The sequence below is a fragment of the Chiloscyllium plagiosum genome, unplaced genomic scaffold, assembly GCF_037043375.1.
Source record: "Chiloscyllium plagiosum isolate Xiang-an unplaced genomic scaffold, Cpla_swu_hap1 HiC_scaffold_1, whole genome shotgun sequence".
Taxonomy (NCBI): domain Eukaryota; kingdom Metazoa; phylum Chordata; class Chondrichthyes; order Orectolobiformes; family Hemiscylliidae; genus Chiloscyllium; species Chiloscyllium plagiosum.
This window is the reverse complement of record NW_028270139.1, coordinates 143241375-143267972: the sequence shown is the minus strand read 5'-3', so window position 1 is coordinate 143267972 and position 26598 is coordinate 143241375. Positions and strand designations below refer to the sequence as shown.

At 44.1% G+C, this 26598-nt stretch overlaps 1 protein-coding gene across 4 annotated transcripts in view; it reads right to left on the bottom strand.

Annotated features, from left to right (window-relative positions):
- Positions 1-26598, bottom strand: part of lzts3a (leucine zipper, putative tumor suppressor family member 3a) — a 200491-nt gene that overhangs the window by 150462 nt on the left and 23431 nt on the right. Inside the window, exon 2 of one of the 4 annotated variants that reach the window (XM_087991383.1) lies at positions 23603-23720. The exons of 2 other annotated variants lie outside the window; for them this stretch is intronic. The gene's annotated coding sequence lies outside the window, so the exon portion shown is untranslated. Of the gene's footprint in view, positions 1-20016; positions 20055-23602; positions 23721-26598 lie in introns of those variants that run through there. One more of the 4 variants, XM_043702521.2, reaches the window with a different exon arrangement.

Below are 26598 nucleotides of genomic sequence, written 5' to 3'. Positions count from 1 at the left end.
CAGTTTCTGCTCGGCAGTTCTGAGGACCCATTCCCCTACGTTTACCCCTTCACCTAACACTACGGGCAATTTAGCATGGCCAATTCACCTAACCTCCACCTGGACTGTGGGAGGAAACCAGAGCACCCAGAGGAAACCCACACAGACATGGGGAGAAATGTGCAAATTCCACACAAACAGTTGCCTGAGGCGGGAATTGAACCCGGATCTCTGGCACTGTGAGGCAGCAGTGTTAACCATTGTGCCGCCCTTTTAGAAATCTCTTACTTTTTTTTGTTGCTTCTTCCCTGTCATTAACAATCACCCCTGTTCAGAATGGCCACTCATTTCACTGTATGTCAGCCCAAAGGTTGTAGCATCAGGCTTTGGGCATTAAATTCTAACTGAGCGGCTGCCTTATCTTACACTGCCGGCCTTCCATCTTACAGGGACTGGTACGCCATTTTCAAAGGCACACACAGTCTTTGCAACACAGAGAATCCAGCCCACATTCGAAGGATAAGTGGTTGTCCATTCACACTGAAATGAGGGGAAATTCTTCCTTAAGAGGAAGGTCCTGGGGAGTGTTGCTGAAGAAAGAGACCTTAGAGTGCAGGTTCATAATTTAAAGTGGAGTTGTATGTCAATAGGATAGTGAAGTAGGTGTTTAGTATGGTTGCCTTTATTGGTTAGTGCATTGAGTATAGGAGTTGGGAGGTCATATTGCGGCTGTACAGGACATTGGTTAGGCCACTATTAGAATACTTTCTGCAATTCTGGTCTCCCTCCTATAGGAAGGATGTTGTTAAACTTGAGAGGGTTCAGAAAAGATTTACAAGTATATTGCCAGGGTTGGAGGGTCTGAGCTACAGGGTGAGGCTGAATAGGCTGGGGCTATTTTCCCTGGAGTTCCAGAGACTGAGGGGTAACCTTATAGGTTATAAAATCACGAGGGACATGGATAGGATGAATTGACAAAGTCTTTTCCCTGGGGTGGTGGAAGTCCGGAACTAGAGGGCATAGGTTCAATGTGAGAGGGGAAAGATTTAAAAGGGACCTAGGGGGCAATGTTTTCATGCAGAGGGTGGTACGTGTATGGAATGAGCTGCCAGAGGAAGTGGTACAATTGCAACATTTAAAAGGCATCTAGATGGGTATGTGAATAGGAAGGGTTTAGACGGATATGGACCAAGTGCTGGCAAATAGGACTAGATTAACTTAGGATATCTGGTCGGCGTGGACGAGTTGGAGCGAAGGATCTGTGTCTGTGCTGTACATCTCTATGACTCTAAACTGGATCTAAGTTTGGGGACAGCAACTTGGAATTTAACAATGTGTGAAAGACTTTGCATCCTTCTTTCTCACAGCAATGAGGTCACATGGCCACTCAACAGATTGAGGTTTAATTGTTTTAGAAAGAAGAAATGGCTTTCTTGATCTCATTTTTATCAGCAGAGGAGGAGAGAGCTCACAAAGCATTCTTTTGACTGAACAGGGTTGGTTTTCTTTTTAATTAGTCACATGTCAACCTAAACAACAGGCCAAGGGTGGACTGTCAACTGTTGGCTGCCCCTTTCTTGCCATTAGGAGCAAATTGAAGCAGAGCAGGCCTGGCGTGGTACATCTCCAACTGGGCGAGCAACCCACCTCTCTAAGGACAGCTGAGAGCAGGCCTTAGGCCTGTAAATATCAGTTTACAATTTTGTGGCAGAGTGTTACCATCCCTGCCTCCGAGATGGAAGACCCAGATTGAAGGCCCACCAGTCCCAGGAGTGAGCCATGACACATATAAATAAGTTGGTTTAAAATTTATTCAGAAGGTTCATTTTTATCGTGGTCCATTCTAAGTACACATTCACAATCGCTACAAAGTGAGCGTTGAATCAGTGTGAGGCCTTTGGAGATAGTAGTCTGGATAATGTTGTTGTCTTCCTCTCACACCTTTCACAAATGCCCCAAAAATACACAACAAAGCAGTGAAGTGGTTTGGAAGTGTAGCCACTAGAGGACATTCTCTCTCTGTTCTTCCAAGGGACGTGGACATCGCTGGCCAGACCAGCATTTATTGCCCACCCATAATTGCCCAGAGGGCACTTCACAGTCAACTGCATTGCTATGGGTTTGGAGTCACATGGAGGCTGGACCAGGTAAGGATGGCAGATTTCTTTCCCCAAAAGGGAACTAGTGAGCCAGATGGGATTTCATACAACTGGCAATGATTACACAGTCGCCATTACACTAATCTTCTTTGTTTTATTCCAGACACTTCGTGAATTCAAATTTCACCAGCTGTCAGCTAAGGATTTGAACCCATGCCCTCGGAGAGTTAGTTGGATTTCTGGGTTACTAGTCCAGTGACATTATCATGACATCAGGGCTTCCCATCAATTTGCACTCCAAGTCCCCTACGGAAATGGATAGACAGGTTATCAACCCCTCTCAGTCCAGATAGTTTGATGTCCAGGCCACCCAACAGGTTACGTGACCATTTGCCTCCATCTAGCCCACCCCACCCCCTCTCCCCTCCGGAACATCCAGACCCACACTTCACACCACTCCCACTCCAACCCAACCACCAGACTGCCAATCAAACAGCCATTTCTCCCCCTGATTCACTTTTCTAACCAACTAACAAAATTATTGCGAGAATTTATTTCGTTTTCAAACAACACATTGCCTCTTTTATCTTGGGCTCCTTGCATTAAAGTCCTGGATTTTCAGCTTTGAATCCTGAAGGTTAAAGGGCAATCCCAGACAGCTAGCAAGTCAATGTCACGTACCTCAGCATAAAGCCTGCCCCAAGTCCCGTTAGGTTCTGACATGTCAGAGTGGCTCAGGAACAGAAGAATAATTGAGTGACTGGCAAACAAAACCAAGTTGAGGAGAAAAGATCAGCATTACACTTTGGAGGCATGACGTAGTCTTCAGAACTGCTTCTGGTGGAAGGGGTTAATCCGGACTTGGTGTAAACTTGACGTTAAAAAGCAAGAGTCAGGGTAGACTACTCTCTCTCCTATCGAACAACACTCTAATCCAGGACACATTCAAAAATACAGTGTGTGCATTTTGTCACAATCAATGAATACTGTCTTTCCAGGTGAACTGTAAGAAGTTTAATTTCAGTTAAAATGATATTACAGAGCTAAAGAAAATGCTCAAGAAGATTAAATTATTGCAGTTCTTTCAAAGATCCAGGACATGACCAAATCTGGTATCATGTGAGCCCTTCTTGAAAAACATTTTTATTCACAAATAGAAGGAAATGTACATTGACACTGAACATTGAGACAGGCCTATCATCATTAATCACCTCTTTATCTCCATGCTGGGCTTGGTATGGACACGCTGCTTGTTATGACTATTTCCTTCCGATTATCATTTATTTGGATTACTGCAGAATGTGTGCATATTAAAGTGAATCATAGAAACTAGGAAGAGGAGTAGGCCATTCAGCCCTTTGAGCCTGCTCTGTCATTCATGATGATCACGACTGATTATGTAACCCAAGACCCTGTTCCCGCTTTCTCCCCATTCTCTTTGATCCTTTTAGCCCTAAGAACAATACCCAGCTCCTTCTTGAAAACAGTTGATTTCAGTCGATCTGTGAAAGCAGACAGGTTGTGGAAATGCTTTCCCATGATTTTCACACAATCCCAAAAAGCAGACACGAGGCCCTTTAACAATAAGCTCGGGGCAAAGCGGCAACTCCTTCAGGAAAAACTGATCTGCCCACTTCCTTAAATGCCAGTTTAGGAAGCAGGATGAAACTCGCCTATCGTCCACACGGAGGATTCAAATCGGCATTTTCTGACTTAAATAAAAGCAAAATGCTGCAGCTGCTGGATATCTGGAATGAAAACAGAAAGTACTGGTGAAACTCAGCAGGTTTGGCAGCATCTGTGGAGAGAGGAACAGAGTTAGAATTTTGAGTCCAGTTTGACTGGTTTTTTGGATTTGTTAGTGTCAGCGGTGAATCTGAGCAGATCAGAAACACAAGTCCCTGTTCACACCATCTTACGTACAATTAAATTGCAACCCATGCACGGGTTTCTATCGTGAACTCCCAAGGAATGAGATTCCCCAGTAGGAACACAATGTCAGAAAAGTACACCTTAAGCCTGAACAAAATGTCATGACAGTACTTTACAGCCACGCAATATCAGCGGTCAAAGAGTCAAGACTAGAGTAGTGCTGGAAAAGCACAGCAGGTCAGGCAGCATCCGAGGAGCAGGAAAATCAACGTTTCGAGCAGGAGCCCTTCATCAGGAAATTCTGATTGAACTCTTGATGAAGGGCTCCTGCCCAAAACGTCAATTTTCCTGCTCCTCAGATGCTGCCTGACCTACTGTGCTTTTCCAGCACCACTCTAATCTGGACTCTGATCTGCAGCATCTGCAGTCCTCACTTTCGCCTGGCTGTAAAGAGGTCAAGCCACAGATCCCTTATGCAAATTGAACAAACTAATGGAACATTATCTATTCCAACCAATCCCTGGATATTTCACAAACAACAAAATGAACTATGTATCGCTGTAGATAAAATGCAGTAAGTAAACCAAGCACAGCAAGATTCCATCAAGAAAAACGAGTGGAATAATAATAATAATAATAATAATAATAATAATAATAAGTTTCAGCTCATGATGTAGCTAGATTGCCAAGGATACAAGAGGAATTAGTTGCACTACTCCACACTGTCCATGAGGTTTTAAACCAGTGCATCATGTTAAGAATGTGCACCCCTGGAGTGAGCTTTGGGATCACCTTTACCACAGAGAAGGACAAGGGAGAGATATGACCCTATGCCTGCAAATTCTCTTCCATAGCATAAGCCAGCCCCGCTCACACAAATACTACCCATCCATCTTCCCAGTGGGTCACAACGTTAGCAATGTGCATTCGCACCTAGGTACATGAGAAGTGGATAATGTTGCCACAGTCTGGCGCTCATCAATAAATGACTGAATAAGTGCTTCAAATGGTAAAATACTGAACAAATTAATATTAAGTTGATATTCCTAAATCAGCTTTAAAAAGTTAATCTCTCCCTGTCCATACACTTCACCCTCACTGCTCCTCGGACATCGTCCCCCAGGATCCTGACAATACGATCCTTTTCTGTTGCCTGGAGATGGTCACACTGCACGGGTCCCACACCTCCTCCACCACTGGACATCCATCAGCTGGGTCCTGGCTCGGAGTCATCCGATGGGGTCCTGGCTCATCTTCCGATGCTGCCACTTGTGATGGAGTGTGGATGGAGATACACGGGACTCCACCCCCTCGCCGGAGGGCATCAGCAAATGGCATCCTCACCCACCGTAGTTACAAGGAGGTCACATCCTCTTCCTCCAGATCTCCTACACCAGTTCAATATTGGAAACGTATGTCAGGAGTCCATACCTATAGCTCCCAGGAAGATTGCATCTAATCCCCAATTGTGCTAAACCTGGAGGTTTGTTTTGCACTTGGTGCCTACCAGCATTGGCAAGTATCTTCCCCCCTCTGCTCCCTGACCAGTGAGAGGGAACATGCGGACATGTACAGGTATTGAATTGAATTGAATTTATTGTCACATGTACCGAGGCACAGTGAAAAGCTTTGTCTTGCGAGCAATACAGGCAGGTCACAGAGTTAAGTAGCATAGATAGTAAATAATAGGAAAACAGCGGCAAAAACAAAAAACACAGGTACAGGCGAATGTTAAGAGTTTGTGAGTCCATTCAGTATTCTAACAACAGTAGGGTAGAAACTGTTACGAAACTGACTGGTGCGTGTTCAGGCTGATGGGCATTTCAACTCCACTTACCTGCATTCTCCCCGTAGCCCTTAATTCCTTGCGACATCAAGAATTTATCAATCTCTGCCTTGAAGACATTTAGCGTCCCGGCCTCCACTGCACTCCGCGGTAATGAATTCCACAGGCCCACCACTCTCTGGCTGAAGAAACGTCTCCGCATTTCTGTTCTGAATTGACCCCCTCTATTTCTAAGGCTGTGTCCACGGATCCTCACCTAATGGGAACAATTTCTTAGCGTTCACCCTTTCCAAGCCATGTATTATCTTGTAAGTTTCTATTAGATCTCCCCTTAGCCTTCTAAACTCCAATGAGTTCAATGCCAGGATCCTCAGCCGTTCCTCGTATGTTAGACCTTCCATTCCAGGGATCATCCGTGTGAATCTCCGCTGGACACGCTCCAGTGCCAGTATGTCCTTCCTGAGGTGTGGGGACCCAAACTGGACACAGTACTCCAAATGGGGCCTAACCAGAGCTTTATAAAGTCTCAGTAACACAACGGTGCTTTTATATTCCAACCCTCTTGAGATAGACAACATTGCATTCGCTTTCTTAATCACGGATTCAACCTGCATGTTTACCTTTAGAGAATCCTCGACTAGCACTCCCAGATCCCTTTGTACTTTGGCTTTATGAATTTTCTCACCGTTTAGAAAGTAGTCCATGCTTGTATTCTTTTTTCCAAAGTGCAAGACCCCGCATTTGCTCACATTGAACTTCATCAGCCATTTCCTGGACCACTCTCCCAAACTGTCTAGATCCTTCTGCAGCCTTCCCACCTCCTCAGTGCTACCTGCCTGTCCACCTATCTTCGTATCATCGGCAAACTTCGCTAGAATGCCCCCAGTCCCTTCATCCAGATCATTAATATATAACGTTAACAGCTGCAGCCCTAACACTGAACTCTGTGGGACACCGCTTGTCACCGGCTGCCATTCCAAAAAAGAACCTTTTATCCCAACTCTTTGCCTTCTGTCAGACAGCCAATCCTCAATCCATGCCAGTAGCTCACCTCGAACACCATGGGCCCTCACCTTACTCAGCAGCCTCCCGTGTGGCACCTTATCAAAGGCCTTTTGGAAGTCGAGATAGACCACATCCACTGGGTTTCCCTGGTCTAACCTAAAGGCTTTGGTGGACACGAAGAAAATGTGCTAGTTTGGTGAAAGCACTGAAGGATTTCAGTTACGCAAGTATCAAAGAGAACGTCAAGGGTAGATTTAATAAAGCTGTTCAAATTTATGAAGCATTTCAACTCAATAAATGGTGAGAAAATGTTTTCAGTGATGGCAGGATGTGTAACCAGAGGACACAGATTTAACCAATAAGATGAGAGAGAAAAGAATTTATTTTAATGCATTGGATTACCTTCCTGACTAATTTACTCCAGTTGGAAACTAGGCTTCATTTCAAAGATTCATCAACCCACTTACTTCTTTTCAGGACATGTATAAGAATTCTTTTACAGCTATGTAATTAAATGGATGCATCGAGGATCCTAAAGAATGAACAGAGTGCTCCAAGTTTAGTAGACAGACATACAAACCTATATTTAGTATTTCCTAAAATAACCAAATTTCCCTATGAATCACCCCACCCCTGATGAAATCAGAATAAAATTTCAAATTTGATATCTTTTATTTAATCATGAGTCAGAATCATTGAACCACACAGCTCAGAAGAGGGCCTTTGGCCACACAGTGGGTGGTGCATACGCGGAATGGGCTGCCAGAGGAAGTGGTGAAGGCTAGTACAATTGCAACATTTAAAAGGCATCTGGAAAGGCATAGGAATAAGAGGGTTTTGTAGCTTTATGGGCCGGGTGCTGACAGGTGGTTATTTGGGATATCTGGTTGGCATGAACAAGTTGGAACAAAGGGCCTGTTTCCGTACTGTACATCTCTATGACTTTAAGTCTGCACTAACAAAAACTACTTTAAATCTACACTAGTCCCATCTTCCAGCATTAGGCCCTAGCCTTGAGTGTTACAACACTAAGTGCTCATACAAGTACTTGTTAAATGTGAGATTTCCCACCTCAACTACTCTCCCAGACAGTGCATTCCAAATTCCCACCAACCTCTGGGTAAAATTAATTCCCTCACATCCCCTTTTAAACCACCACTCACTGCTTCCTGCCCATTAGCCAATTCTCACTCCTTGTGCTACTTCCAACACCGTAAGCTCTTCTGACTTTTGAGAGATACTTTGTCGAATACATTCTGCAAATCTGAACACAAATATCTATTGGTCCCCCTCTATCCACTCTGCCGGAGTCTTCTTCAAAAAAACTCGAATAAATTAGTCAGATGCAATTTTCCTTTCATGAGGCCATACTGACACTGCGTTACAACCTGTTCTGCTCTTACTTCCTTAATAATTGATTCCAAGACTTTTCCAACAATGGATGTTATGCCAATCAGTCTATGGAAACCCGCTTTTTGCTTCCCTCCCTTTATGAATGGCAGTGTCACATTAACAGTTTTCCCAATCCTTTGGAATTCTCCATAATCCATCGATTTTCAGAAAATTGCATCCACTACCTCTGTAACTACTTCTTCTATGATCTTAGGATGCAAACCATCGGCATCAGGTTACAAACCACACAACACCAGGTTATAGTCCAACAGGTTTAATTGGAAGCACTAGCTTTCAGAGCGCTGCTCCTTCATCCACCTGATGAAGGAGCAGCGCTCCAAAAGCTAGTGCTTCAAATAAACCTGTTGGACTATAACCTGGTGTTGTGTGATTTGTAACTTTGTATACCCCAGTCCAACACTGGCATCTCCAAATCATCAGCATCAGGGAATTTACCTACCTTGAGCCCCACACGTTCTTCGGTGATGTGATGGTATTTAATTCCTCCCCTTATTCTTTAGCATTAATGAAATGTTTGAAGTATCTTGCACCGTTTCTTCATATCAAAACTGCTCCAGGCCAGGTAACATCCTGGTGAATCCCCTCTGCATCCTCTCCAGTGCTATCACATCGCTCCTATATTGCAGTGACCAGAACTGCACACAGTGCTCCAACTATGGCCTAAACAAACAAAGTCCTGCACAGCTCCAATATGACCTCCCTCCTCTTATAATCCATGTCATGACTGATAAAGGTAAGTCTCTCATGTGTCTTCTGAACTACTGTTAACCTCTGTGCTGCCTTCAGGAATCTATGGAAAAACACTCCAAACTCCCCCCTCTGAGCTTTCTGGTTAGATTTAACATGAGTTAATACACAGTCTGAACTATAAATCATACATACTCTTCTGTCTGCATCTCTGCACTGATTGCTTTCTGACACCAGCTCTCATTTGTCTGCTATAGTACCTCCATATTTTAACTTCTCTCCTGTTGGTCCTAATTTTAGGTTCAAGGGTCATGGATCAATGTTTCCTATTATCCAAAATATTTAATAGATGCTTTTATAGGTGATACAAACTTTTTGAAGCCCTTTACAACTATTTTAAAGTATTAAAACATTTCCTTGCTGCTCCTAGTTCAAAGATCATCACATTTCAGTAGGTTTCTGTTTGAATGTCTCTCCCTAATGTAACTGGATTAAATGCGTAAGTCTGTTAAGAGACATTTACCATGAATTCTTGGTTTTCATTGCAATTAAAAGGTGCATTTCAGCACATTAAAATCTTATAAAACTCTGTGTTTATGATAATAGTTCAAAGATTACTTGTCCTCAAGCAGAGTTAGAGCATGTTACATCAGAACTATATTAATAAAGTATTTTTCTATTGCTCACGAAGGACACAGATGTGCTAAGGTCAGTTTATTTTGTCATGTTATTTTATCTTCTCTTAAACAATCAATAATAGAAAGTGAAGTTTTGCAAAGTTAACCATTTCACATCAGCTGTCAAATTGCCCATTTTGTTTTCTATTCATTATTCAGAACACAAAGGCTCACAATAATTGGCATGTAAAAGGCAATGCATGAATGTTATAGATCAAGTTGACTAAACAGATTAAAGCAAAGAGCTGAACGCAGATAGATTTCCTAAGTTATTATCTGGACAACTTGCTCTAATATCCCTCTGACTTAGAGAAGGTGGCTTGAATTACTTGCATTCATTCATGACCTCAGGGTCTCTCAAAATAATTTATAACTAAAGAGGTCCTTTCTGAAGTAAACTCACTGTTGTCACCTCAGAAACGTGGTGGCCACAGAGAGTAAACACGGTATTGCCGGTGATCTTCCTCGGAGATAAACCACTCCAATATGGAGATGTAATTACACCTCCTTTCTCTTTACTGGGTGAAAGAAATCCAGAGATTCCCTGACCATTACAGCACCGGAACTGCAACAGAAGGCCTACTGCCATCTCCAAGATGGACAACACTTGCTGGTAGCATTTCCAGGGCAAGCAGAAATCTAAAACAACCTCATATTTTTAAGGATGCAGAGTAAACTGGTAAGCTGTTAGATTGCATCTGAAATATTTCACTCCAATATGTTTTTCTGGGTTTTTAAAAAATATATTTGTCGAAATGTACCTCTAGAAAAGGGAGTATTGAGTGTGGGTACAACCTCTCAGAATCTCAAAGAGTCTTATAGAGAATTTAATACCTTAAAAGGGTGGTGACTGTAATATGGGAAGTACAACAGCCAATTTGCACATAGCAAGCTCCTATTAAAAACAATTTGATAATAACCAGATAATTTGTTTCAGGTATAATTTGTTTCTCATTGTATTGATATATTTTCTTCTTCTTAATTCCTTGTTCAAAATGGTATAATGGGATTGTTCTTCTATCCAACTAGGTGGGCCAACAAGGCATTGCTTGGATGTGGAACTTGAGAGGTGTCCTTTCTAATAGTACAGCACCCCTTTAGGAATGGAATTGAAGCTACGTACTCTTTTAAATTATCAAAATATTAAATAGTGAAAACAACAAGCTGATAGATGCCACCATCCTCTCTGCAAAGTGTCCCCGTGCCCCGATATTTTTTCCCACAACACTTACCAGAGAATCCCAGAATTGTTATGTTGCAGGAGACTTTGAGCCCCCGCTATTACTTAATGCCAACATCCTGCCTTTTCCCTGTATTCCTGCACAACATTTCAATTCAAATAATTGAATTCCCAGGAGCAGCGCAAACCCACGTGGTCTGGTGCTGCGGGGAAACAATTAGAGCAGAAAGCAACTGAAACCAAGTGAATTTTCACACCTTGACACAGCACACAGGAAGAGGAACAAAGACCTCTTGCTGTACGTTAGAACAAAGTAGTTAAAGCGGAGAAGGCTAAAGAAAGATTGCTGGATTAGTGGTGCTGGAAGAGCACAGCAGTTCAGGCAGCATCCAAGGAGCTTCGAAATCGATGTTTCGGGCAAAAGCCCTTCATCAGGAATAAAGGCAGTGAGCCTGAAGTGTGGAGAGATAAGCTAGAGGAGGGTGGGGGTGGGGAGAGAGTAGCATAGAGTACAATGGGTAAGTGGGGGAGGGGATGAAGGTGATAGGTCAGGGAGGAGATGGTGGAGTGGATAGGTGGAAAAGGAGATAGGCAGGTAGGACAAGTCCGGACAAGTCATGGGGACAGTGCTGAGCTGGAAGTTTGGAACTAGGGTTAGGAGGGGGAAGGGGAAATGAGGAAACTGTTGAAGTCCACATTGATGCCCTGGGGTTGAAGTGTTCCGAGGCGGAAGATGAGCTTCTAGTTAGTTGTCAAAGCTTCTGAGAGTTGCTGTTCTGTCCCACATAAGAAATTAAAGCACTGGGTTTGGGGTGGTATATTGAGATGGATAGAGAATTGTTATCAGGCAGGAAACAAAGAGTAAAAACAAATGGGTCTTTTTTGATTGGTAGGCAGTGACTCATGATGTACCGCAGGCACCGGTCACTGGATCCCAGCTATTCACAATGATTAATGACGAGAGAACTAAATGTAATATCTCAAGGCAGGTGACACAAAACTGGGTGGAAGGGTGAGGTGTGAGGAGGATGCAGAGATGTCGCAGTGTGATTTGGACAGGCTCAGTGAATGGGCAAGTAGATGAAGTACGATGTGAATACATGTGAGGTTATCCACTTTGGTAGCAAAATTAAGGCGGCAGGGGATTGTTTGAATGGTTGTTATCTTGAGAAGCAGGAATCTTCAACAAGACCTGGGTGTCCTTATGTACTAGAGACAGAAAGTAAGCATGTAGGCGCAGCAGGCAGTAAAAGGAGGTATGGAAAAAGTGAGGTCTGCAGATGCTGGAGATCAGAGTCGAGTGTGTGTTGCTGGAAAAGCACAGCCGGTCAGGCAGCATCCAAGGAGCAGGAAAAAAATTGGCATTTCAGGCCGGAGCCCTTCATCAGTAAAGAAGGTAAACGGATTGTCACAGCGAGAGAATTTGAGTCCAGGAACAAGGATACCTTGCTGTAATTATGCAGGACATTGGTGAGGCCAAACCTGGAATTTGGTGTGCAGTTTTGGTCTCCTTATCTGATTTTAATATAGAAGGAGTGAAGCAAAGGTTTGCCAAACTGATGCCTGGGATGACAGGCCTGACGTTTGAGGAGAGATTGAGTTGGTTAGGATTGTATTCGCTGTGGTTTAAAAGAATCTGGTGGCCCTCAGAAACCAATAAAATTGTGACAGGACTAGACAGGCTAGATATAGGAGGGATGGTCTTGATTCTGGAGGAGTCCAGGAGTCATTGTTTAGTGATAAGGGACTGAGGTGAGGAGAATTTCTTCACCTAGTGGTGAGCTTGTGGAATACACTGCCACTGAGGCCAAAACATGCTGTGTTTTCAATAAGGATGTAGATATAACTCTTATGACTAGAGATCAAGATATATGGGGAGGGTGTGATTAGAGTATTTAGCTCAATGATCAGCCATGATCACATTGAATAGCGAAGCAGGCTCAAGAGGTCAAGCTAACTCCTACTCATATTCAATTCAACAGAAGCGATCATAACTAACAGGATGCCTGGAGGGTGAAGGAATAAGGAGTTGCCATGTTGGACCTTGCTGATGACCTCACACTTGGAAAGGTCAGCTTAACCCGGAACCATTTTCAAAGGTCACTGGAAGCCGTGACATAGAACGGCAGGGAGAAGTCAGCTGGCTAGAGTTGTGAGTAACTTGGAAAATTCAGCCCAATGCCACAAATCACCACTGAAAGCCTCAACGAATCCTGCCTTCACCATTCTCTCAAGCATTACACCGTGCTGAGCAGTAGCTGTGTGAAAACATCTCTCCTCAGGTCACTATTGATGTGTTTGCCTTAAATCTGTGCCTTGTGGTTCTCAACTCTTCCCACTTTGCCAACGTTTTGATATTCCACATCCCTGAAACCATTCTTCTGAAACTTTTCTGCTCCCTCTCAAACACATACAAACCTTTTCCCTCTGCAATCTCCCACAAAAATGAACCACTTCACACTTCTCTGCCCATTCTACCAACCTGTCTATGACCTTTTGAATGTTGACATTATCTTCCTCAGAGTTTACAATATTTCCAAAATTTATGCGATCTGCACATTTTGAATTTGTGTTCTGCAGACCATCATACATATGAAGATGATAGAGGTCCTCACGCTGATCCCTAGGGAATTCCAGTATTAATCGCCCTCTGTTTAAAAAAAACTAAAATACCAAATTGCTACCCTAGCTTGAATTTTCACTCCATGGTGTCCATACAAAATAAAAGTTATCTCCAGTCATGTCTAATTTTCATTACCTTGAAACAGGGAACATAACAGTCAATATAATCCTTCTGATTCAATTTTTTTAAAAAGCATTGGAATTCATATAAAAGCAAAATACGTTGGATTCTGGAAATATGAAACAAACACTGAAGCTGCTGCGGGAAAAACCAAGTTTCAGAGTTCTAGAGAAGATTCCAAGCAATCTCAAAATGTGAACTCTGTTTCCCTCTCCACAGATGCTGGCAGACCTGGGGTTTCTCCACCATTTGGTTTTCATATTGGAATTTAAGTTTCCAACTATTTGGAACTGTCCATCAAACTATGAACTGAAAGGGACTCCACTGTAACTTTTAAAGTCAGTCATGCAGCAGTCACCCAGCATCAATAATCCTTGAGCATTAGATACAGCGAAACAGCAAGCACTGATTTTATTTTAAACAGTGTTAAAATGATTTTTGCTTTCACATATTTAAAGCATTTGAGTTTTGAATGACTTGACAGTTCCCTTTGACAACTCCCATTAACAGATCCAATGTATTTCTCCTCTTTATATACACATTCATGTCTAGTTATAATAATTTCAAAAGGTCATCAAAAGTATACTTTACCTCTCCAAAAGCATAACACACCTATCTAAGCACAATGCGTGGGATGGTGGCAGTGAATTAGAACTGCTGCCTCACAGTGCAGAGTTCAATTCCACCGTTGGGCGACTGTCTGTGTGGAGTTTGCCTGTTCTACCCATGCCCACATGGTGCTCTGATTTTCTCCCCTATTCTGAACATGTCCAGGCTAAGCGGATTGGCCATGCAAAATTGCCACAATGTCCAGTGATGTGCAGGCTAGGTGGGTTAGCCATGGGAAATGTGGGGTTATGCGGATAGGATGGTTGGGGGTGGGGGTGGGGGTGGGGGCGGCACAGGATGGATGCTCTTTGGAGGGTCAGTGAGGGCTTGATGGGCTGAATGGCCTGCTTCCATGCTGTAGGGATTCTATGATTTTAAGCAACTCCTTGTAGATATGCTTCTATCCGGTCTAATCTGTGCATGTTAGGTTCCCCACTTCAAGCTAATGGATTGGGAATAGCTTATGTTTTATACAGCAGTGGCCCTCTGTGAACCACGCAAGTACAATTTGGAATGCACCCTCTTTCTCCCATATTTCCCTCTGGCCCCTACCCTCGAAAATGTCTGCTGCCAGATTTATGGACGCAGCTTCTGGATTCCAATGGCCTCCAGACCATTTTTGCAAAGATGGCGAGATACTATGAAAATTCAGGCTGTAATTTCCTGTCACTCAGCTAACTTTGATCCTTTTTATTCCATAAGCACTAACTTTGTTCCCAAGTCTATTGTGCAGCACTTTATCAAATGTTTTTTGGATGTCCAGGTACACAAATACCAATAGCAAACTTTCATCAACCCTCACTATTATCTCATCAAAAAGACACAAGCAAGTTAGTTAAACACAGTTTGGCCTCACAACTCCATGCTTTTTCTTTTTAAAATGACACATTTTCTCAATAATTATTAACTTTGTCCCAAACTATTTTTTTCTAGAAGGTTCCTCACCATGGCATTGAACGGATTAGCCTGGAGTCGTGGAGCTTTATTTTTTGTTGAAGGAGCGTGGAGCAGTTGCAATTCTCCAGCTCTCTAGCGCCACCACTCTGTCTAAGGAGGATTAAAATATTATGGCCAGTGCCTTGACAGCTTCCATTCTCACAGCATTCTCATCCAGTCCTGGTACTTTGTCCACTAAGTACAGAAAATCTATGCAATATACCTTCCTCATTAATTTTATAGTTGAAGGTCGGACCTACTTTTTAAAAATTCATTCGTAAGGTGGCTTGGAGAGGAACTTGCAGGTGGTGTCCTTATCTGCTGTCCTTATCCTTCAAGATGGTAGTGGCCGTGTTTGGAAGTGCTGTCCAAGGAGCCTTGATGAATTGTATTTTCTAGATGGTACATATTGCTGCTACTCAGTGTCAGTGGCAGTGGGAGTGGATATTTGTGGATGTGGATCTAACCAATCAGGCTATGACCTAGGCAGGATCGTGGGCAGCACGGTGGCACAGTGGTTAGCACTGCTGCCTCACAGCGCCAGAGACCCGGGTTCAATTCCCGCCTCAGGCGACTGACTGTGTGGAGTTTGCAAATTCTCCCCGTGTCTGCGTGGGTTTCCTCCCACAGTCCAAAAATGTGCAGGTTAGGTGAATTGGCCATGCTAAATTGCCTGTAGTGATAGGTAAGGGGTAAATGTAGGGGAATGGGTGGGTTGCGCTTCGGCGGGTCGGTGTGGACTTGTTGGGCCGAAGGGCCTGTTTCCACACTGTAACGTAATCTAATCTAATCTAATCTAATCTTTGCCTCAGCAAAGTATTAATTTCACGTCCACTTCTTATAGGAACACAGGAACAGGAGTAGGCCATTCAGCCCTTCATGTCTATTCCACCATTCAATGGCTGATCTGTGGCCTAACTCCATATCCCCTGGCCTATATCCTTTAGTACCTTTGATTAACAAAAATGTATCTATCTCAGATTTAAAATTAACAACTGATCCAGCATCCACTGCCACTTTTGGAAGAGTGTTCCAAGCCTACATGACCCTTTGCGTGTCGAAGTGCTTTGCATGCGCAAGTCTCCTTTCTGGTTCCTAATTGACTACAGTTCTCCTTTTTAATGAGCCTTTTAATGATTTCTACATCTCTCCATGATTTTATGTTAGCCAGTCTCTTCTCACTCTCTTTGCTTCTCTTATATGCTTCTTCCAAATTCCCTTGGGAGTTTATATTGGGTCTCATTCTGGACCACACCTGGAGTATTGTATGCAGTTCTGGTCTCCAAATTTGAGGAAAGATATTCTGGCTATTGAGGGAATACAGCATAGGTTCACGAGGTCAATTCCTGGAATGGCGGGACTACCTTATGCTGAAAGGCTGGAGCGACTGGGCTTGTATACCCTTGAGTTTAGAAGACTGAGAGGGGATCTGATTGAGACATAAGATTATGAAAGGATTGGACACTCTGGAGGCAGGAGACATGTTTCCGCTGATGGGTGAGTGCCAAACCAGAGGACACAGCTTAAAAATACGGGGTAGACCATTTAGGACAGAGATGAGGAGAAACTTCTTCACCCAGAGAGTGGTGGCTGTGTGGAATGCTCCGCCCCAGAGGGCAGTGGAGGCTCAGTCTCTAGATTCATTTAAGAAAGAGTTGGATAGAGCTCTCAAGGAAAGTGGAATCAAGGGTTATGGAGTTAAGGCAGGAACAGGATACTGATTAAGGATGATGGTCCATGATCATATTGAATAGTGGTGCAGGCTCGAAGGGCAGAATGGCCTACTCCTGCACCTATTGTCTATTATCTTAAGACTGTCACAAGCATCATTTTTATGCATCATAAGATGATAAGCACAGCAGCAGGAGGCCATCCAGCCCTCGAGCCTGCTCCGCCATTCAATAAGATCATGGCTGATCTTCTTGCCAACACACTCCATCCACCTGGACACCCCGCGCTGGCCTATTACCCGCCCTCAATCTCAATTTCCAACTGCCGTCAAGAAATTAACCACCGCAACCTGTCTACCCCCCTCCCCCACTCCAACCTCTCACCCTCACAACACACAGCCCTCCACTCCCTCTGCTCCAATCCCAACCTCACCATCAAACCAGCCGATAAAGGTGGTGCGGTGGTAGTTTGGCGTACTGACCTCTACACCGCTGAAGCCAGACGCCAACTTGAAGACACCTCCTCCTACCACCCCCTCGACCATGACCCCACTCCCCCATCACCAAACCAACATCGCCCAGACCATACAGAACCTCATCACCTCAGGAGATCTCCCACCCACAGCTTCCAACCTCGTAGTCCAGGAACCCCGCACTGCCCGGTTCTACCTCCTTCCCAAGATCCACAAGCCTGATCACCCCGGCCAACCCGTTGTCTCAGCCTGCTCCTGCCCCAAACTCATCTCCACCTACCTCGATACTATCCTATCCCCCCCTAGTCCAGGAATTCCCCACATACATTCGAGACACCCACGCCCTCCACCTCCAAGACTTCTATTTCCCTGGCCCCATTTTCACCATGGACATTCAATCCCACTACACCTCCATCCGCCATGACCAGGGCCTCCAAGCCCTCCATTTCTTCCTCTCCCGACATCCCCAACAGTACCCTTCCACCGACGCACTCATTCATTTGGCTGAACTGGTCCTCACCCTTAACAATTTCTCCTTCTATTCCTCCCACTTCCTCCAGACCAAAGGGGTAGCCATGGGCACCCGCATGGGCCCCAGCTATGCCGGTCTCTTTGTCGGCTACATAGAACAGTCCATCTTCCATAGTTACACCGGCACCACTCCCCACCTCTTCCTCCGCTACATTGATGACTGCATCAGAACCACCTCATGCTTCCAAGAGGAGATTGAGCAGTTCATCAATTCACCAACACCAATTCCACTCCGACCTTAAATTCACCTGGACCATCTCTGACACCTCCCTCCCCTTCATGGACCTATGTCCATCAATGATGACCGACTTGACATTGACCTTTTTTAAAAACCCACCGACTCCCACAGCTACTTGGATTACACCTCTTCCCACCCTACCTCCCACAAAAATGCTATCCTGTATTCCCAATTCCTCCGCCTCTGCCGTATCTGCTCCCAGGACTAGTTCCAGTTCCACCACAGAACACACCAGATGGCCTCCTTCTTTAAAGACCGCAACTTCCCTTCCCACGTGGTTAAAGATGCCCTCCAACGCATCTCATCCACATCTTGCCCCTCCGCCCTCAAACCCCACCCCTCCAACCGTAACAAGGACAGAACCCCCCTGGTCCTCACCTTCCACCCTACCCACCTTCGCATAAACCGCATCATCCGCCGACATTTCCGCCACCTCTAAATGGACCCCACCACCAGGGATATATTTCCCTCCCCACCCCTTTCCGCAAAGACCGTTCCCTCCGTGACTACCTGGTCAGGTTCACACCCTCCAATAACCCACCTTCCCCTCCTGGTACCTTCCTTTGCCACCTGCAAAACCTGCACCCACACCTCCCCCCTCACCTCCATCCAAGGCTCCAGAGCAGCCTTCCATATCAATTAAAGTTTCACCTGCACATCCACCAATGTCATTTATTGTATCCGTTGCTCCCAATGTGGTCTCCTCTACGTTAGGGAGACTGGACGCCTCCTAGCAGAGCGCTTTAGGGAACATCGCTGGGACACCCGCACCAATCAACCACACTGCCCTGTGGCCCAACATTTCAACTCCCCCTCCCACTCTGCCAAGGACATGGAGGTCCTGGACCACCTCCACCGCCGCTCCCTCACCACCCGACACCTGGAGAAAGAACCCCTCATTTTCCGCCTCGGAACACTTCAACCCCAGGGCATCAATGTGGACTTCACCAGTTTCCTCATTTCCTCTTATCCCAGTTTCAACCTTCAAGCTCAGCACCATCTTCATGACCTGTCCTACCTGCCAATCTCCCTTCCCATCTATCCACTCCACCCTCCTCTCTGACCTATCACCTTCATCCCCACCTCCATCCACCTATCGCACTCTCAGCTACCTTCTCCCCAGCCCCACCCCCCCTCCCATTTATCTCTCCACCCCGGAGGGTCCCTGCCTTCATTCCTGATGAAGGGCTTTTGCATGAAACGTTGATTTTCCTGCTCTTTGGATGCTGCCTGACCTGCTGTGCTTTTCCAGCACCACTCTAATCTAAACCCCCATTTTTTGTGGACTCAGCTCCACCTACCCACTCTCTCACCGTAACTCTTAATCCCCTTACTGTTCAAAAATATTTGTTCTAAAAACATTCAATGAAGCAGCCTCAACTGCTTCAGTGGGCAGGGAATTCCAGATTCGCAACCCTCTGGGTGAAGAAGTTCCTCCTCAACTCAGTCCTAAACCGGCTCCCCCTAATTTGGGGGCTATGCCCTCTATTTGTAGTTTCACCCACCAGTAGAAACAACCTCCCCACTTCTATCTCATCGATTCCCTTCATAATTTTACATGTTTCTATAAGATCACCCTTATTCTTCTGAAATCCAATGAGTATCATTTTAACGTCTGTCTCCTTTGGCAGGGAATTCTTGATTTGTTTGCTCCAGCTTTCAACCTTTGCAGGAACCTACCTTGACTGTCGTTGTTGCAGTCGAAGAGTGTGGTGCTGGAAAAACACAGCCGGTCAGGCACCGTCCGAGGAGCAGGAGAATCAATGTTTTGGGCATAAGCCCTTCATCAGGAAAGCAGTTGTTGCTGGATTGCCCGTTCTATTCTCAATGGACAACCTAAACTTTATGACATAATTATCACTATTGCCCGAATGTTGCTGATTGATACTGGATCTACCGAGCCCAGCTCATTCTTAGAAACCAGAACCTTGTTGCCCACAGTCAAACAAATGTGTTCAGCAGGTCTGATTTACATAAACGGCTCAAAAGAAATTAAAAATTGTTCAGTGTTCCAAGGAAAGGACAGGTCTGTTCAAGCACATGACACTATCTGCTGTGCCTGAATAACTCCAACTGAAAGTCAGTACAGATCTATTCAGCTGTAAAGAGAACACTTACCTTTTGGTGGTAGACGACCTGTTGTTTTTCATGGCTGACGCCTCTGTATTCTGGAAGATCAGAAATCAATTTTTAAACTGGATGGAATATGTGAACTGATTGTGGGTCACAGCTTCGAGCTCCGTACACTACAAGGTTTGCAAAGCATAGTGTGTTTACACACACACACACACACACACACACAGTCAGCAGTCTTTGGTAAGAACGGTACAGTAAACAGCGCAGACTATGAAGAAACTGTTTAGTACACTGGATGTTTCATATCCAAGTTACCTCTATCTTGAGCACAAAATCCAGGCTGATGGGGTCAAAGATTTACATTAAACACTCAATTTTGTTGTCTTTCATTCAGTGATGTCCTTGCGTGTGCTGGAGTCAGCATGGATTTTCATACCAAGTTCGGAAATCCTTTGCAAAAGTCAAATGCTGTTCGGGGATCAAAGGTCCAGCTTAATGCTCTGGGGACATAGAGGGATCAAAGAGAGTTAAGATCAAGATCAGCTACAATCTGAACTAATCACAGATCAGGCTTGATGAGGTGGGAGGGGATGATGTGGAGATGCCGGTGTTGGACTAGGGCCGACAAAGTCAGAAGTCACACGACACCAGGTTATAGTCCAACAGGATTTGGAGTGCCGGTCTTTGACCAGGTGAAGTGGAAGGAGGCGCACAGGCGCAGAATATATAGGCAGGGAGAGAATGGCAAGATAATTCCAGGTAATTAAGAGTATCAACAGATAAGTACAAATGGTGTGAGTGGAGAGTCAACAGGCTGAATAACAAGTGCAGGTGATCAAGAGTGTCAGATGGTGAGAAAAGTGTCAACAGCTGAATAGCAAGTGAAGGGATAACCATGATCCAATTAATGAAGGCAGAGAGATAATGAGAGAAAAAAAAATCAAAAACAAGATGGTGCTGGAGACAAACCAAATGGCTGAAATAACATGATAGGTGTAAGAGCCACATGGTGAGGGTCTAACCAAAAAGTAACAATCAAAAACTATAAACTAATTAAGGTAGAGTGATTAATCACAAGTTAAAACAGAACACTACCGAAGATTTTACAAACAGAACAGTATGGGAGGGGGATAGCCTAACTCTTGTTACTGTGTGGAACACTACAATTTCAAAGGGCACTTATAGGAATGCTGGCCTCAGATATACCACATGTAGGCCAAACGGACCTTGCACAAGATCAACCTAGTTGACCATCTAAGGAATGAAATAGAACACAGGTCACCTCGTGGATACTTCAGGAAGAATCACCTGTGATCCAGTGTAAGAAAACCAGCCAATCTGTGGAAGATCATAAAATCAAACTGGTCTGTTTAGAGATTAAACATTATTTGGTTTTGGTGTTATGTGCTGGCCAACTTGCACAGTCATGCGCCTCATGAAATTCCATGCCAAGAAAGACAGCCAGTTAAAAAAGCACTAAGTTAATGATCTTCAGAAGTTTTCAGTGTGTGTGGAAAAGAAGGCAGCAGAGTCAAACCCTGTACAAACATTCCTCAGCAGTTTATGGAGTTTGATTTGTTATAATACAGGCTGCTTGCAATGCCAAAGTAGCTGAAGAAGGAATGGATTTGTTGGATCACATTACCGTTTCTTGGTCCTTCTGTAGTGATCAGTTGTTCTGTCTTTGATTATGCAAGTCTGTTGGTGTTCACTATGTTTGAGTGGTTAAGCCCAGGTTTGGACGGAGGAAAATTAAAGCCATTAAGCTGGACGTTTGAGACTTGCTTGGCACATAGGAAGGTGGATGCTGTTTAGAAATGGAAATTGCTGGAGAAATTCAGCAGGTCTGGTAGCATCCATGAACAAAAAGCAGAGTTAATGTTTCGGGCCCAGTGACCCTTCTGGACTCGAAATGTTAACTCTGTTTTCGTTCCACAGATGCTGCCAGACCTGCTGAGTTTCACTAGCAAGTTCTGCTTTTGCTTCAGATCTCCAACATCCAGAGTTCTTTGTTTTATTTTAAATGGCTGTGGTTGTTGGACAAGAGCCAGTCAGAAGCTAGGAATACTGCAGCGAGTAACTCACCTCCGGACTCTCCAAATCTACAGGCACAAGTCAGGAGCGTGATGGAATATTTCCCCCTTGTTCTGGATGGGTGCAGCTCCAACAACACTAAAGAAGCTCAACATCATCCAGGACAAAACAGCCCAGTTGATTGGCACCACATCCACAAGCATCCACTCCCTCCATCACCAACATGCAGTAGCAGCGTGTACAATCTCCAAGTTGCACTGCAGAAGTCCACCAAAGTTCAGACAGCGCCTTCCAAACCCACGACCACTTCCATCTAGAAGGACAAGAGCAGCAAAGATACATGGGAGCATTACCACCTGCAAGTTCCCCTCCAAGCCACTTGCCATCCTAACTTGGAAATATATCGCTGTTCCTTCACCATCACTGGGTCAAAATCCTGGAACTCCCTCCCTCCCTGTGTTCTACCTATAGCCTGTGGACAGAAGCAATCCAAGAAGGGAGGTCACCACTACTTCCTTAAGGGCACTATATGCTGGCCCAGGTTATTATTCCTGTGTCCCATGAGAGAATAGTAAAAGAAATGCAGTAAACATTTTGAAACACAATAAATCCAGTGGGACAAGTAAAAATCAATGCACAGCTCTGAGATGTAAAATATACAACAGCATAGATCCCAGACATTAGCTCAATAAAACCTTCTTGATACACACATTCTTTCAGACAGACTGTCCCTTTGTCCACATTGGTTCAGCATAACACTCACTGCTCTGTTGATTGTAAGCCTTATGGACAGATTCCAGCAGTAGAAAATGTCACCTTATGCAAAATTCAACACTGTATCTTCTTGTAATGTTCAAAATATGTTTCAAGTTCTACAAAAACACAGTTGGGATCTCTACCACACAAGCTTAGGATGAAAGTGACTTTGTGCTGTAGCTGCCAAGATAATCCCAAGGAGCAGCGTTATGATGTTTGCAGGTGAGCGAACAAAATCAGAAACTGCTGCAGAAACTCAGCAGGTCTGGCAAATTCTATGGAGAGAGAAGCAGAGTTAATGTTTCAAGTTAATTGCGGAGTTTCTCCAGCAACACCTCCTTTTTGTTTGTTTCAGATCTCCAGCATCCACACTCCGCTTTACTTTAGCAATCCAGAAGCTCAAATTAATGTCCATTAGCCACAAGTTCAAACCTCACCACAACAGCCAGTTGGGAGTTGTATTGGCTGGGGTGGGGAGGTGGGGAATGGATTTACATTCAGTTAATCCTCAGAGAAATTGATGATTTCATTGATAATTACCACAAAGCTACAGGATTATTCTAAATACCTTGCTAATATTCAATAACTCCCTCATGAATGCCTCCAATAAAATTGCATCCACCACACTCTTCAAGCACTGCATTCAGCCTCATAATGCCATTGCTTCTTTGCAAATTAACTTTAATCTGTGCCCTTGTGTTCTCAATTCTGGTAGGACCCCAGCAACCTGCACAGATTCTCCCCCAATTTCCATCGTCTACACTTTTGCTAGGACTCTTTGTGTACTACACTTGATCAAATGTTGCCTTCACGACTGGGGCAATTATTTTCACCTCACCTTTGGAATTCAGCTCTGTTGTCCATGTATTCTCCAAAGCTGTAATGAGGTCAGGAGCTGAGTGGCCCTGGTGGAACCCAAACTGAGCATCATGGAGCAGGCTCTTGCTGAGCAAGTGCTACTTGATGAAAACACAAAGAGCAAGAGTTAGCCATTGAGTGAGTTCTCCCATTCAACATGATCTTGGTTGAACCTGTATCTCCTTCTCTTTTCCAATTTCCTTTTCCCGATAGAAATCTATTTATTTCGTAAATATATTCAGTGACTTGGCCTCCACTGTCTTATGTGGTAGAGAGGTCCATAGGTTCACCACCCTTGGAGATAAGCAATTTCTCCTCATCTCAGTCCAAAATGCCCTAACCTATATTCTAAGAAAAGGAATCCCTTATTCCAGACCCCAGATAGTGGGCAATATCATCCTTGCTTTCAATCTGTCCAGCCCTGTTAGAATTTTATAAGATTCAATGAGATACCTTCTCAGTCTCCTTGCACTCCTGTGAGAACTGGCTAAGTTGACCCAATCTCTGCTCATGCTTCAATCCTACCTTCTTGGTGCCAATGAAACTTTCCATGACTTTGGTAACGATTGCGGTAGACTCCTGGGGCGGCAATGGTTGGAATTAGATTTGACCAGAGAACATTGCAGGGCAATACAGGCCCTTTGGCCCTCGATGTTGCGCCGACCCATGGAACCAATCTGAAGCCCACCTAACCTACACTATTCCATTCTTGTCCATGTGCCTATCCAATGACCGTTTGAATGCACTTAGAGTTGGCAAGTCTACTACAGTTGCAGGCAGTGCGTTCCACGCCCTTACTACTCTGAGTAAAGAAACTACATCCCACATCTGTCCTATATCTATTACCCTTCAATTTAAAACTATGTCCCCTCATGCTAGCCATCACCATCTGAGGAAAAAGGCTCACACTGTCCAACCGACCTAATCCTCTGATTATCTTATATGTCTCAATTAAATCATCTCTCAACTTTCTTCTAACAAAAACAGCCTCAAGACCCTCAGCCTTTCCTCGTTAGACCTTCCCTCCCACACCAGACAACATCCTAGTAAATCTCCTCTGAACCCTTTCCAAAGCTTCCACATCCTTCCTATAATGCAATACTCCAAATGTGGCCGTACCAGAGTTTTGTACAGCTGCAGCATAACCTCAGTTCCGAAACTCAGTCCCTCTAACAATAAAAGCTAACATACTGTATGCCTTCTTAACAACCCTATACACTGAATACAAGTGAGCAGTTTTCCACACCACAAGTTCAATGTCAGTCTTGTCACTGGACTCAAATGGCTTGACTAAAGGAACTGATGCAAAATGTCTGAAGGTGGAGAAATAAAATGTTGTTCTACCTAAAAAGGGGTGAGATTGTAATTGGAGTTGGAAGGTGAAGCAAGTTGAGTTCAACATCTCTAATATGTGATATAAAACTAATCAGTAATATTAAGGGGTTTCTTAATAAGTTTGGTCCCTTTACAATTAATAAAACGACAGTCTGATCCTGCACCTTTCGTTTGTGGTGCATAAACCAGGTACTGCAATCTCAGACTAGTCTTACAATAGTAACACAGCAGTAACTGTTGTAGTTTGGTCTGAAGCTTAGGACCTAACAGATTTGTGATGGTCAATACATCACCTATCGGTTTTGTTGGCTATTAATGGTGACTGAATCAGTAATGGACTACAACAATTTCGTCAATAATTATGGCAATTGTTTTTCTGTTGCTTAATCGATAAATCAATGGAAATTTGTACCGCAGCCCATCTGAAAATCAGCGTCAATATTTCAATTTATGTGGGTGATTAATCTGCTGTTGTCCCTAACACCAGGCAAATGTTCTGTTTGAGTACCACTTATGTTTGACTTTTAGAGACCTTAACTGTGCAGTTTGTGTTAATGCTTCCTAATTCTTTGAAGGGCTCAGATTTATAAAGATCATCTTGTATAAAGCGATTTGGTATTGATAACAAATTAGGTACAAATCCCCTGATCTGCTTTGGTCCCACTTCCCTTGAATCTGCCTTCAGGCTAGTTAGAATAATGGGGACATCATGTTCGATACCATCGCACTGACTGGAAAACTGAATCAGACACGTTTCAGATAAAAGTAAAATGCTGTGAACACTGGAATTCTGAAAAAAAAACAAGAAATGCAGCACCTGTGGGGAGAGATACAGTCGTCAACCTGTCATATTGACTATCAGTTCCTTAGGGGCTGCCAGTGAATACACTGCATTAACGGAATTGTAATCTGTCCAGCAACCACCCTCCCCCTTTGAACTTGGACAAACACAGAAGAAAGAGTTAAAAACAATGACTGCAGATGCTGGAAACCAGATTCTGGATCAGTGGTGCTGGAAGAGCACAGCAATTCAGGCAGCATCAGACGAGCAGCAAAATCGACGTTTCGGGCAAAAGCCCTTCATCAGGAATAAAAGCAAGAGTGTCTTGCTGCAGCAATTTATTCAGTTTTGTTCAAGAAACAGGGCTGTTCTATTTAAATTAAGTCTGATTATGTTTCCAAGGTGGTGCGCTAGTAACAACACATTGAGATTTGCACATTATTCCAACTGACCTGGAAGCAGACTGAAGGGCAGCAGGACACCAGCACAGGTTTGGGAACTGAGCCATAGTCTGCTCAATGTAAAAATTGGATTGAATTTGTAGTGGGATGGCTGCTTGCACAATGCTAACAATTCTAGCCAGATTAAGTGGAAGCAGTTTATTGCAATACAAACGCCCCAATACCAGAGGAGTTACTCCTTACATTGGCTGTGGTGGTTTTCAGCTGATTGACGGGTTTGGAATGTTGTGTCTGCATATTGATTCTGTGCCGCTGAGAAATGAACCAGTTGCAGGTTTAGATGTCACTCCCCACCCGAGCTAAGGACCAGTCCATGCATCGAATGAAAACGTAGACAAGAAGTGACATAATTCAAACTGGATGAGGCTTTCAATAACACTGCTAAAGCATCGAAGGCAA